The 14,912-nt window shown below is 35.3% G+C and overlaps 1 long non-coding RNA gene across 1 annotated transcript; it reads right to left on the reverse strand.

The window, feature by feature from the left end:
* Positions 1-9,694: 9,694 nt before the first annotated feature.
* On the reverse strand, positions 9,695-14,909 carry LOC107802243 (uncharacterized). Its single transcript, XR_001651796.2, has 3 exons — positions 14,652-14,909; positions 13,068-13,124; positions 9,695-12,452 (listed from the first exon to the last, which is right to left on the reverse strand). It is a non-coding gene; the product is annotated as an uncharacterized LOC107802243 (long non-coding RNA).
* Between the last annotated feature and the right edge of the window lie 3 nt (positions 14,910-14,912).

Below are 14,912 nucleotides of genomic sequence, written 5' to 3' on the forward strand. Positions count from 1 at the left end.
GCACCCAAACAATGGCATGCTAAATTTGACCAAATAATGTTGGCAAATGGTTTTAAAATCAACGGGTGCGACAAATGTGTTTACATTAAAAATACTCCAGGTCATGAATTCATTATTTGTTTATATGTTGACGACATGTTGATAATGAGCAAGGATATGGCAGATATAAATGCTACTACCGCATGCTGGCTAGCAAATTTGACATGAAAGACTTAGGAGTTGCTGATGTTATCTTAGGGATCAGAATTCACAAGACTTCACAAGGTCTCGCATTATCACAGTCTCTACATTGAAAAGGTACTTGAAAAATTCAAGTATTTAGATTTCAAGACTATCAAGACTCCAATTGACGTGAGTTGTGCACTTCAAAATAATGAAGGTGAAAGTGACTCACAACTGGACTATGCAAGAGTATTGGAAAGTTTGATATATATCATGAATTGTACGCGACCAGATATAGCATGTGCTATTAGCAAACTGAGTCGGTTTACAAGTAATCCCAATCAAATACATTAGATGGCAATGATAACAAATATATCTGAAACATACCCAAGACTATACTATGCATTATAACAAATATATCCCCCTCCCCCTCCCCCCGTTAGTTGAGGATATAGTAATGCAAATTGGATCACCCGATCATCTAAAGTTAAATTCACAAGTGGATGTGTATTCATAATTGGGGGTGGAACGATGTCTTGAAAATCAATTAAACAAACGTGCATCGCCCATTCTACGATGGAATCTGAATTCATAGCTTTAGACAAGGCCGGTGAAGAAGCTGGATGGCTTCGAAATTTCTTGGAAGATATTCCATTTTGGCCCAAATCTTTGGCACCTATATGTATATATTGTGATAGTTAAGCAGCAATAGGTAGTGCAGGGAGCGTTATGTATAACGAAAAATCTCGTTACATACGACTCAGACACAATACCATTAGACAACTACTCTCTAGTGGTGTTATCACGATTGACTACGTGAAGTTAAGAAATAACATGTTGTATCCACTTACAAAAGGCCAATCTAGAGAGGCAGTTGAAAGATCATCGAAGGGAATGAGGTTAAGGCCAAGGACAAGTCATCATGGCGATAACTCTACCTAGAAGACTGTAGATCCCAAGAGCTAGGTTCAAAGAGATCAAACAAATTTATGAATGATGGTTCAACATTGTCAAATAACTCAACCCATTCTCGTGATGAAGACAATGTTCAGAAATCAAAGTAAAGCATTAAGGCTTTTTGATGAGTCAATAAAGCTTAAAGCTTCTTAATGATTTGCTATGTCTGGAAGGAAATGACCATATAGTGTGTCTAAAGGACTACACGTTTAGAAATCACCTATGTGAGTGTGAAGTGTAATCTGTTTCAAGGGGAAAGAAAGTAAAGACACATTCTCTAAATGTTACACCATGTGCAATATAAGGTAACGTATAATGAATATGAGACTTATTAATCATGATTTAAATGAGTTTAAAGTTTTAATATGTCTATATATAATGTTTGGATAGAAAATATAAAGTTTAGGAAAAATCGAATTTAAGTTGCGGAAAAACCGACTAAGGATTTCCCTTGTAATAGAGCTTTTTGAGAAATAACTTTCGCATGCTATATGAGGTATTTTGAGAGATATTATATACCAAATTGAAGTCTTGGAATTTAGTTTCCAACTCCATTAAGCGTTTGTTCATACGACATCCGGATAAAAAGATATAAGCGTCGGAAGATAGGCCAATGAGAGGGTGCCAAGCTAGCACCTCTTTGACTTATCAAAAGTTGATATATAGGTCTTAACTCGTCCCTCTCTTCATTTTTACATAGAACCCGATCAGAGAACACCATAAAACCTATCCTTGAGCTCTCTAATAGTGTTTCAAAGAATACTAACATCCCGGGTAGGAAATCGAGAAGCGATAACATCAGAACGATCCCTACGACGTAAGTATCATTAGACCGCCTCTCTTTTTTCTTTGTAGTTCGAGTTTTGTAAGGTAATTCATAGTTAAGAAACATCTAATTTCTATATTTAAGTGTTTAAATATCAAGGAATATTGATAAATTAGTTTCCTAATATTTAGAACTCACGGGACGGTGATCGGAAGCCGTGAGTTTGATTTATTTCACTTTTAGTGGACTGTTTTGTAGTCCACTCGTGTTGGCCTATTGTGCTGCTGATTTATGGGGTTTGGAGAGATGGAGGGAATGGAGAAATGCTACATGTGGTAGGGTAGTAGGCTGGTCACTCGTCGTTGCAATTTCGGGCTAATTGATAACTTATTGATTGGGTATGTTATGGTATATTTGGGGGTTTTGTTGTATTGAAGGTCCCGAATTGTAGTTGGGTTGTTTTTGAGTTTTTGATTGTATTGTGTTTGTATCTCACCTATAGTAGGCTTGAGGGAGCAGTGAAATCAGGGGAAATGCTGCGCGTTTTATTTTAGAATCGAGTTATCATTTGAGATACGTGATATACCACCGCTATCTAAGTTGTACACGTATTTCTTTGTTATAGGGTTGGCGTGCTAGCATACACAAGTCGGAGTATGAAACACTCTTCTGGCCACTCAGGCCTTGCATGTTTTTTAGGCTTCGTTCCAGGCTTCTCATTTTTCGGGCCATTTTTTCTTGCTCGGGGTTCCTTACTGCTCTTTCCCGTTCGATTGGGGATTCATATTGTGGTTGTTGAGCATATGAATCTAGAGTAACATGAGTTATGTCCGGCTGAAACTGTGGGTCCTGGATGGCAAATGTTAAAGGCTCAAAACACGGCCTAGGCACGGTTGGTTGTGCCATGGTGAAGGTTGGAGGTGCGGTGAACAATGTTGAAGGTACTCCTGAAAACGGTGCCTGGGGGCGGACCTTAGAAGGCATACCGATAAAATTGGCCGACATAGTAGGGTACCCAAATGGTACAAATGGGTTAGACATGGGTCACATCCCAACATAACTCTGCTACGACGCGTAAGATACTTACCTCATCGGGGCTAGCCTTCAACCTCATATCGCATAAAAACCTCACTCTAGCCCTCCAGTCTTGCAATTCCAAGCCAATCATCAATGAAGGAAGTACAATAATGCAATAGAAAGCGATCATAATCCATAAAGCTTCAATCTTTGAAGAATTCTAAGAAGTCAACAAAAGTCAACTCGGGCTAGTATGCCCCAAATTCGAAAGCAATATAAAACTTCGATGACCCATAACCTGCCGAGTCCAAATATTTAATTAGTTTAAAAATCGAGTCCAAATCGATACTCAAATTCTCAAAATACACTCTCTTAAAGCGTAGGCAAAAATCCCAAATTTCATCTCAAAATTCTATGGTTAAAGTGTGTAAATCCATAGGAAAACATGATATATGACCAAATCCAAGTAGAAATTACTTACCCATAAAGTAGTAGTAAAAATCTCCTCCAAATATCCTCTTACTAAGCTTAAACTCAAAATAATGAAAAATGCATCAAAACCCTCGAATATAACATCTTCCAGATCGATCGCATCTGCTGCAGCCTCCACTTCGGCGACCAAAGGACCACATTTGCATAACTCCACCACATGCCAAGTCTTTGCAGGTGCGCACCACCACTCGAAAAATCTATCTCTGTATATGCGCAAATCCATCGCAGTTGCGACCACTGACCACCAAATCTATCCTCGCAGGTGCGACCTCGCACATGCGCTACCTCTTCCACAGATGTGATCAATCCCCAGAATCATCTACTTCGTAGAAGTGACCAAGAACTCACACCTATGTCCTTCGCATATTTGAACTATACCACACAGGTGTGATGCACAAGAAAATCAGAGAATTCCATCTTCACAAACACGATCTGAAATAATTCACAACTTCCCGAAAACATATTTGAGCTCCTCGGGACCCTATCCAATCAGACCAAAAAGTAAAAATAAATTATTCAAACTTATCCAAAGGCTCAAAACACAATAATTAACATCACAATCAAGAATCAAAGATCAAAATTCACCTCTTAACTTTCAACCTTCAAAATTCACCTAATGTGCTCGAATCACACTTAAACATTTTGGACGACAATCAAACTTTGCAAACAAGTCCCAATCAAATAAATGAACCTATCAAAAGTACCAAAACTACAGTAGGAGTATAATAATACCAAAGTCAACTCTCATTCAAACCTATGAACTCTTCAATTCTTCAAATTGCCAACTTTTGGCTAATAGAGCCAAAATCTTCTATGAACACCCAAATTCAAATTCAAACATACACCTAAGTACAAAATCACCATACAAATCTATTTAAACCATCAAATCATGATTCTGAGGTCGATTACTCAAAAGCTAAACCTTGGTCAACTCTTCCAATTTAAAGCTTCTAGTTTGAGAATCGCTCTATAAAATCCATTCTGAACCACTCGAAAAAAAAACTATGCATGAAAATCATAATATACCATATGAAGCCACTCAAAGTCTCAAATCACTGAACGAGATGCTAAAGCGTAAAATGACTGATCGGGTCATTACAAAAGTTACGTGTGTGTCCATGAGTCGAGATTAGATGGGTCTTTATGAGTTTATGGAAGGCTTATTACCTACTTATGAAGAATGTGAAGTAGATTGGGTATCTATTGGTAAGATAGTTGAGGATGTGTATTCTACGGCAGGTCAGCTTTGCTTACATAGTGCAACTGTGTTATCCGTAAAAGGTTATAGTTATATGGGATACTTTCTACTATCAGATTTGACAGAGTGATAGCTCATCATGTGATTTTAGGAAATTATGACAGGTGAATTAGGTGCATGGGTTGAACTAGGTTGAGTTTTCTTGATTGTTACATAATGGACATATAAATTAAGTTGTATAGCTACTAGTAGATTTGTTGAGAAAGAACACCATAGACATGGGAAGTCATTATGGAATAAATTGATTTTTCATAGATTTGTCATATTTGGATCATTGCTTGTGTTATGCACAAACCATGAATTTTGAGGTTCCATGTGGAATTTGATGAGTCTTGTTGATTCGGCAGTTTTAACTACATGAGACTAATCTAAAGGGCCTGGAATTAGTGCGTTCAGATTCGGATAAGGTATATTTGGAAGAAGAATACTTTTGGGTAGCCAAGAACAAATAATGGTTCTTACCGATCGAGAGAATCCATGAATTATTAATATGATGGGTGGTTATGAGTTTCTATAGGTTTCTTCCATTATTAGCAATTTTGTGGATGATTGGAATAAGGACCTATTGAGATGGGGTATTTTGCTTGTAGTGGGTTGGCAATCAGCGGTTGTTGTGGTCAAAAGATATTATCATTCGTATATGAGTTTTAAGATATATCTTATAGTTACATCTTGAAAGTAAATTTATGACTCGATGCGGGTTATTGAATTGATAAAGTGAATAGGGATATTCAAAATCAAACCGTAACCGTTAACCAAACTAAACCGATGGATTATTGGCTTATTTGTATCCGGTTATCGGGTTAATGGATGATAAACAGATTGAGATTTATTAATTAACGGCTTAATATTTTGGGGGTGGATTACTCAATTTTCTTATCGGATAAACCGTTAACCCGTTAAGAATTATTTAAATTTCTTGTATACATGTGTCACATCAGCCTAGTGTGTCTTGTTATGCATTTGTGGAGGGTATTTCTCGCTATACTCTTATTCTTAATTCTTATTAAATAAATTTTTACAACATATTATGAAAAGTAATTAAATTTTTTTCTATGTTACAAGATTTAATCTTATTAAAAAAATACCTTTGAAAAACAAGTGAGGTTTATATAATTGCAATTCAAAGCAAAATAATGAATCTTGCATATTTTTGACCCACCAAAGGATATGCATTATGATCTGAAACGAGGCTTTCACTCTTTATTGTTAGCCTCTTTTGATTCTGCAAAAATATTTTACTTTAGCCAATAATGTATGGTACAATTTGTAGCTTTAGATATGCCCAAATTTCAAACAATACAATTAAAAAATATGAAATAAGATGGTCTGGCAAAATGATTATCCCATTAAAGTCAAAACATGTACTTTTAAATAAGAATGATGTCCTACGATACATATATGAGGATGACTTTCATACTAGAAGTTGTTATTTTAATTTCGCCGGTTGAAGTTGGACTACATGTAATTTTAATTATCATTCTCACTTAGTCTTAGATTTAACCGATAACCACCCGATAATTGCTAATCTGATACCGAACCGCCCACTATTTTATTGGTTGGCTAACAAATTAGTATATTTAAAAATCGATAACCGATAAGCCAAACCGTTAAGCGTATTATCCGCCTGATCCGTCTGATAAGCACCCCTAACATTGAATATATACAAGAATCTAATCTTGGTGGAAGTTCTAGGTATTGAAGTTGGGTTTAAAGGCTTATAAACTAAGGTTGAAGGAGGAATCTGCAGTCAGAATGTAATAATGGATTTGTATGAATAGAGGTGACATGAGATAACCCATCAAAATATGTATGATGAGTTTATACAGTTATTTGATGGCTATAGAATGACTCTTGGCACATTCGAGGACGAACGTATATTTAAGTGGGGAGAATGTAACGATCCAACCAGTCGTTTTGAGTTCTAGCATCTTGTTCTATGATTTGGACCTCGAGTAGGTTGATATGATATTTTATGACTTGCATGTATGGTTGGTTCGGGTTCCGAGAGGTCCGGGGAGTAATTTGGAATACTTGGTTAGCAACTAAAGACTTTAACTTAAGAAGAGTTGATCAAAGTCAATATTATGGATAAACGAGCTCGAATTCATAATTTGAAGGTTCCAATGGTTTGTATGATAATTTTGAATTTGTACGTCTGTTCGATTTGGATCTTGGGTGGCCCAGGTTCCGATGGTTTGTATGAACTTGAGGGAATTTTATTATCTAGATTGATTGTTGATACCCAATTATTCCCTCATATTTTTCAAATATATATATATTCAAAATAGTGCATATGCACCATCATTTGATCTACAAGCATATACAAGCATTTTTCATAATTTTCTATGATTTTTAAAGGCTTTAAATCAATTTATTCCTATATTTTATTATATAAATATCTATTAATTACCTTATAAATTATTTTTATGATGATTTTATCATCTACACTTTTCATTTACACCCATATTAGATTTTAAATATTGTATTTACATTTTGTTATAATTACATTTGTATTTTTAGGCTAAATTGTATATTTTGCAATAATAGCCCATATGTACTTATAATTACCTTATTTATGCAAACAATAACTTTTATATTTTTTTATAATGTTAAACAATTGTTTTTAATCATTTTCATGCACAAATAATATATTTTGTTATTTATCTATTATTTTTATAAATTATTATTTATTAAAATCAGGTATTTAAAATCTGGCCCTAATTCTATAACTAATTCGGACCTAAAACTACCCAAACCAGCCCAAGCCCAATACCCCTAACCCAATTACCCCTACCCATTCATTAAACCCAACCCCAATTCGCCTAAATCCTGGCCGTTGATAAAAAATGATCAACGAACCATAACTAACGACCCCCTTCCCTTATATCCCTCCTCTCTACCCTAATCCTCACTTTTCTAAAACCTCCGCTCTCATTTCCCCTCCCCTGTTGAACCCTAACGCTGTCGCCTCACCCAAATCCTCCCAAATCCCGGTCCTAACGGGATTCTTACCCTATTCCCTTACCATTTTAGGGTTCTTCCCTTATTTGGTGCTAGATTCTAGAATAGCTTAGGTACTTGCCAAAATATGGCAAGTACCCCGATTTAATTTCGTCCAAATTTATGTTTATCTTTTGAATCCGGACAAATCTCGAGTCCAAGTACGTTATTTGTGATGATTCTCTCATATGTCTCTTGACTCGCACTAAGCCCTAAAGGTTAGGGTTTCAAATCTTCTTTGATTTGAACCAAATATTTTGTTCAAACTTTGTTTTTTTTAAACATTTCTTCGTTTATATTTGCTCTATTACTTATGGGTCTGTTGACTTTTGTCGATTTTGTGACTTACCTAATTTAGGGTTTCAAACCCCTTTTACTTGAACCAAATCTAGTTCGATTATAAGTTTCCCTTTTTAAGTTCCTATATATATATATTTATTTTGTGCTAATATGTGCTATTTTCCTTTATTCTTGCTGATTTTGTGTTTTACCCAAAATTAGGGTTTCAGTCCCTTTTTACTCGAACTAATCTAGTTCAATTTCATATCTCTTTTGAATAATCCCTGTATACGTTCATTTGTATGTGTTAATACATGATTCTTTGCTATTATTCTCTGCTAATTTCGGGGTTTACCTAATTTAGGGTTTTCAACCCTATTTATTTGAATCAAATCTGGCTCGATTGAGTATTCCTTTTACAATGATCTTTTGTCTGCCTGATGTGATTCGTTACCTTATTTCCTACTGATTTTGTGCATTTTTCACCTAAAACTTAGGGTTCAACCCTACTGATTTAAACACTAACCTCGGTATTTAAGTGAGGAATTCTTTAATGAAAGACACTATTCGAACCCCTCCCTACTCCCCTTTGAAATAAAGTTTAGAACTCAAATATTTTCACTCATAGCAATACTACTCTGTGCTTTTGATTCCTGGCCAACTGGAAGCCAAGGCCAGAAATCCTCAATTGTTTTGCTTCTGTTGGTAACAATTGCTACACTGTTGGATTCCTTTTTCCTGTTTCATCTTAACTGGTGAGTTTATTGAATCCTTTGCTATTCCATTATGATTACCTGCTTAATGTGTTACTGTTATCAAACCATGTTACCCCCAAATACTATTACCTGTATTTAAGACATGTTGAATTTAGTTTGAATCTGCCAAACTCTGTGTAATTTAGGGCTATTCTTTAGCCTTAAATGAATTCATACCTTTCCTAAGGACTGTTTAGTTATGTGTGCCTTAACAGTTTTGTTTATTGTGCTCACTATGTTATGATACCTTTGCTAAATTATTTAATCAGTTCCTAATACTAATTAGTGTGTTCCTGACCTACTGTTAATCAATGAGCTTTCTTTCTGTGACTTATTCTGATCTGCAGTCTTTGTTATCACTATAAACATGTTTATGAACTGGTCTTATTAGCATGTGACTGTGTTAACTTCTAAAAACTGAATTAAGTCCGCCTAGGTTCAAATGTGTTGATATTTTTTTGGGTTCTATGTGTGAGTCTGTACCCCCTAATCCCATCCCACTCTCCTGAATTCTCACTCTTTGCTGACTGAAAGCCAAAGCAATTTAGATTCTGTCCCTTGTCCTTCCTAGCGTGAGCACTGCTCAGGGTTCATATTAGACCCTCGTGAACTCTGACACACTAGGATTTGGTCCCTAGTCTTCTTTGAACTGCCCTGATCATTCTTCTTTGGTGTGAGCCATGCCCCGGGTTCTTGATGCCCTTGGGAACTCTGACACACTAGAGATTTGGGTTATGTATGGTTATCCTTGATATATGGGTGAATCATTCACTGTCGGTTACTGTGTATCTTTGAACATGGGCTTTTGTGCTACTGTGAATTGAAGGCCTGGCCTGCCCAGGTGTATTAGGGCCTACTGCAGGCTTCCTATAGTTTTTATACTTTGTAATTCATTCATTAATGTCACGACCCAAACCGATGGGCCGCGACGGGCACCCGGTACCTTACTCAACCGAGTACCAACGTAACGTATCTTTCTTATTACATCATCATATACACGTGACATACGGGCCTAATAGGCCAACATGATCATTTATAAACTCAAAACATAGGCCGACAAGGCCGTACAATCTTTCACGTACACGACATATATCTACAAGCCTCTAAGAGTACATAATTGTCATAATGGTCAGGACAAATCCCCGCCATACTAAGCCATACACATCTAAATCATACTGACCAAACAAGTAACTCCGGAGCAAATGGAGTGCACCAATATCTTCTACTGAGCTGATCGCCTACTTGGAGGACTCTCGACCTGTCTATCGAGACATGCGGGCATGAAACGCAACATCCCCAGGCAAAAGGGACGTCAGTACAAATATTGTACCGAGTATGTAAGGAATGAAAATCAGTAAATAATAGACATGAGAGAAACATGGAGTAAAAGACTCGACATGTACGTGTGCATAGCTCTGTGAGTCATTTCATTTTTTTATAATGTCATGCATTTGCTTATAAATATCATACCATGCATAGGTATATGCGTTCATAGCATCATCAAGCCTATGAGGGCATCCCATCATATCATTTCGGCTACTGTGGGCAAATCATCAACGTATACCTGTTGATCAGGTGGTGGTGCGTATATAACGCCATAACCTTTTTCCATATCCCATATACATATAATATACGCGTATATAATGCCATCTGGTCATGGGTCAATGTACATGTATAAAGGCATGAAATGCATAAGAAATACGCTAATAAGATTTTCTCGGAATGTCATAAAAATAATATGCCTGTCGGATAAATTTTATCAAATATGTATTTTTATGATACCCATGAATAGAAGATATAATAATAATTCACATGGGGAATCAAGAATGTAGACACCCCTAATATTTCTATGAATAGATTCATTTATGGAAACTGTGCTTTTGCTCATTTCGTTTGTGTCATATAGATCATGCCAAAAGAAAAGAAGGAAAAACCTTAACATACCTGGAGTAGGTGGAAAATCCGTATGATTTTCTTGGAAAAGGTTACACCGTACTCCTTTAGAACCACAAAATTCTTATGTTTCTATGATTTCAATAATTCTCGTTGGAATTATTTTGTCGCAAGAAATATTTGTTGAAACTTGCTAGATTATAGCGTCTGTTTGAATGTTTGAATTTAGGAAGATGTTATAAGGTTTATTTCAGAAACTTGCTAGATTGAGGGAGTCCGTCTGAAATGGTTGATTTTGGAAAAATGTTCTAAGATTTCTTACTTTGTTTCTTTAAGTCTAATGAAGCCAAAATGCTAAATGACTTACACGTTATGATGCCACCTTTCAATTAAGGTCATTAGTCACTTATCTTAAATGGAGGGCTGCCACATTTAGTCATTATAACATATATCCCTAATTAATTAGGTAATATCCCATTACCCAATAATTAACCAATTACTCACCTAATTAAGAATTATCTCAACTTACTTAAAATACTACTCACTTTTAATGCACTTTATGCATTTTACTATCATGGCCATGTGGTACCTTGTATGGTACTAGTCCATAAATACCGGGTATTATAGCTCTGACTGTATTTTATCCCAAATTGCCAAACTTCGATGAAATTTATTTTTTTTGATTTGCTTACCCTCACACCTTTACAAATTTACTTATAACTTATTTTAAATAACATGATACTTATAATCTCATTCCCGAACTTATGTTGCTTAACTTACAATGAAACTTTAACGTACGAAAAATGCGGGATGTAGTATCTCATTTCCGAGTTTTTATCAATTTAATTATGGCGTACTTTTACGTACAAAAATATGGGGTGTAACATCATTCCCCCCTTTGGAACATTCGTCCTCGAATGTTGACTGATGCACTTATCATTTTCATGACTTATGCCTTCCGATTACTTTAGTACTCCTCTTGCCATCTAGGCAATTGTTCTGTGAATGAATCCCAAAGCCAAGGCATTCCCTTCTTTCGGCCTCTTTCTCATACCATGACTTGTAGTCGGAATATTTTCAATCTCGTAACTGTTGCTACCTTCTATCATGCAACCTGCATGACTCTGACTTTGTAAGTGCGCCTATGCGACTCTTCGCTTCTCTTTCCTCCAGCTTTTAGCCAATCTCTAGGCTTCACTTTGTGAACATATACAAAATTATGTCAAGCTGTCCCTCTAGCTTCATTAGCTTTGAGCCATACTATACCATAATTCTTACTACGATTTATCATTGCGGAGGTCTACTACCAAATTCCAGCTTACTCTTGTTGCTTATCCTATATGTATAAATCTAAGTCCTTTAATGCTTCCTCATTTCTGTTCATCTTAAAAATGATGACCTAATCCCACTGGGATTCATGATTAGGCTCCTCGACCATTGAAGGTTCATAAGGATGAGATGACTCAGGTTCAACATCACTATAAGATTGCCAAGTCGAACCCTAGCTAATATTGGGCCTAACTATATCAAGAATCATTCGTCGGTATGGATTCTGATATCCAAATTCTGGTTGAGCACCACCATTCAAATTACTACTAGAAGACAACTCATTAGTTAGACGTCTTTCCCCTTGATATATCCAAATAAAATAATTCTGAACAAATCCAAATTGCAAAAGGTGTAATCTAACGGTTTCAACATCCATGTATTTAATGTTGTGACATTTTTTATACGGACATCTAACATTGTCACCACTCATGCGATTTCGTTGAGAACACGTAAAGTGGAAAAACATTTCCACACAGAATTAATACCCCTTCGTCCATCCAGCTTCTCATACATCCAACCACGCTCTAGATTCTCCATTTTCCTATTTAATATTGAAATTAAAAAGACAAGTAGATATTATTATTTTTTGATAAGTAATAACACAAGAATAGAGTTAAGAAAAGATATACTTAACCTTACCAAACACCCGGTACTACCTTTTAATGAACGAAGGAAAGAACTCAAAATATATGGCAGTAACAAAACTCAAGTAGTTATTTTTATTTTATAACCCATAAATGATTAAAGAAAAAGAATATCACAGATACATCAGGAAGCTAATGTAAGATTAAATAGATCACAAACGTATTAGAAATCTAATGTACATCAGAACATCACAAATACATCCCTAACAGTCATTATATATAAACAATCTCAAATACATAAGAACATCACAAATACATTAAAAAGCTAATGTAAGCTATGTGAACATTTAGACAATTAAAAATTTATCTCGCATCCCAGGCTGTGACTATATGTAACCATTTGTGAAAAAGTTAAAAGTCTAAATAACATTCATATTTCATTTTAAGAAAGAGCTAATAAGAACAAGAAAAGGAGGAGAGAGAGAGAGAGAGACAGAGAGAGTGACAATATAGTATATGTCAAACAAAATAAATTAATACCTATGTAAACGTTTATAGAAAGATACCAATACCTTAACTAGTCTATCAGAAAGCTTTGGGATTGTTTCGTTCCTTTTCCTGAAATGAAGCTGAGCAAACATAAATTTAGTTATACTACAAAAGAAATAGATTACCACATAGATTTATTTTGTAATATGAATAACCACAAAGGTACAGATGCAAAAATTTACACAACTCATATGTCAAGGAAATAGAAAAAACTAAAAATACAAATCAGTAATCCAATTCAAAAATTGAAATTGAAATTCTCAAACACAAAGTATGATGATTATTGAGTTATTCAAGCTTCTCCTCTCAAACATGGTGTGGGCAATAAATTTGTGTCGAGAAAATAAAATCAAGACTGAAAAATAATACAACGATCGTAGTATTTGATTTCAAATAATATGAGTGTACAATATCTATGAAACCTCTGATTCAACTTTTTAACAGTAAATAAAAGAACCTTCGAGCTTAATCTTGAATTTTATTTTATTTTAATCCAAGTGCTTGAGGCCTGATCTTGATCTTGACGTATTTTTAATCCAAGGGCTTGCAGCTTGATCTTGAGTCTTCGTCTTGATCTTTTAATCCTTAGAACACTTGAATACTTGTGGCTTTTAGAGAAATCTATAACGTTTGATCTACGAGCTCTGTTTTGCTTCTTGTTATAACTTCTGGTGTCTTTTCTGAGTTATGAAGACCCCTATTTATAGTTGTGGGAGGGAAGAGTTATGATAAGAACAAACTCTTTCCGACCAATCAAATTGAAGTGTGACAAGGCCGCATTTGATTGGTCAGAACATGTCACTTGCACACGTGGCGCGATTTCATTGGCTTTTTAATGTGACTTGGCATGTAATTTCATTTTTACACGTGGCATGATCCTATTGGCTCTTCCGCTTGACTTGGCGTGCCACGTAATTTCACGTGTGGCACCAAACCGGGCCTCTAGGAAGATGATATCTTGGGCCTAATAAAATGGGCTCATCATTTGTAGCCCAACTAAAAGGGACAGCCCAATGAATTTGAACCTATTTATTTAATCTATATATATTGAACTTATATAATTAATCCAATTATATTAGCCCATATTTTATTTGGACTAGTCTAATTAAAATATAATCCAAATTTTTATTGAATTTGAATCCAATAAATTTTACATGCCTACACATGGATTAAAATAAACTTTAAGCTCCAAATAGTATTACCCAATAAGTTTTAGCACAAGCAAAATTTGAGTTTCAATTTTCAGTAGATTTATGGCTCTAAGTAGAGTTTTCCAGCACTTCACCTTGAAGAAATTGGGAACCACGCAGATCTTAGGACGCCTAACTTCGATTTTAATCACCAAATATTACCAAAATTGGTATTAATCAAGAGTTCAACACAAAAGAAACCCCAAATAAGATTTTAGCAACAGTAAGTAGTAAATATAATACATATTTATGCACAAATAAGACATACCCAGAATATGTCAACTCCTACTTCATATTTAACTTCACATACTACAAAGAAAAAGAGGGAAGAGGCGTTTTTATTTTACATATACCAAAACCCTAAAATATTTATCGTAGAAAAATTGCTAATGAACAGAGAAAGAAGTAGAGACATACCTGTCTTTTAGAAAAAAGATGATCTAGGAGCGCATCTGGGAAGATTAGTGGAAGATTGGAGGAGAAGGAGGAAAGGGGCTCATTACTCATGCTGTATTCTTCTGTGAGGGAGAAATTATTTTTTAGTCTTATGAAAAACAAGGTAAAGATAACAACAAAACTTATTTTGATCCAATTTGTTTTTCTAAATACCCAGCGACAAAAACATTCCGTTGCAACAAATGTAAATATACTCTCATTAATGAAGCAAGATTAGCGACA

The sequence above is a fragment of the Nicotiana tabacum genome, chromosome 13, assembly GCF_000715075.1.
Source record: "Nicotiana tabacum cultivar K326 chromosome 13, ASM71507v2, whole genome shotgun sequence".
In the NCBI taxonomy this organism is placed as follows: Eukaryota; Viridiplantae; Streptophyta; class Magnoliopsida; order Solanales; family Solanaceae; genus Nicotiana; species Nicotiana tabacum.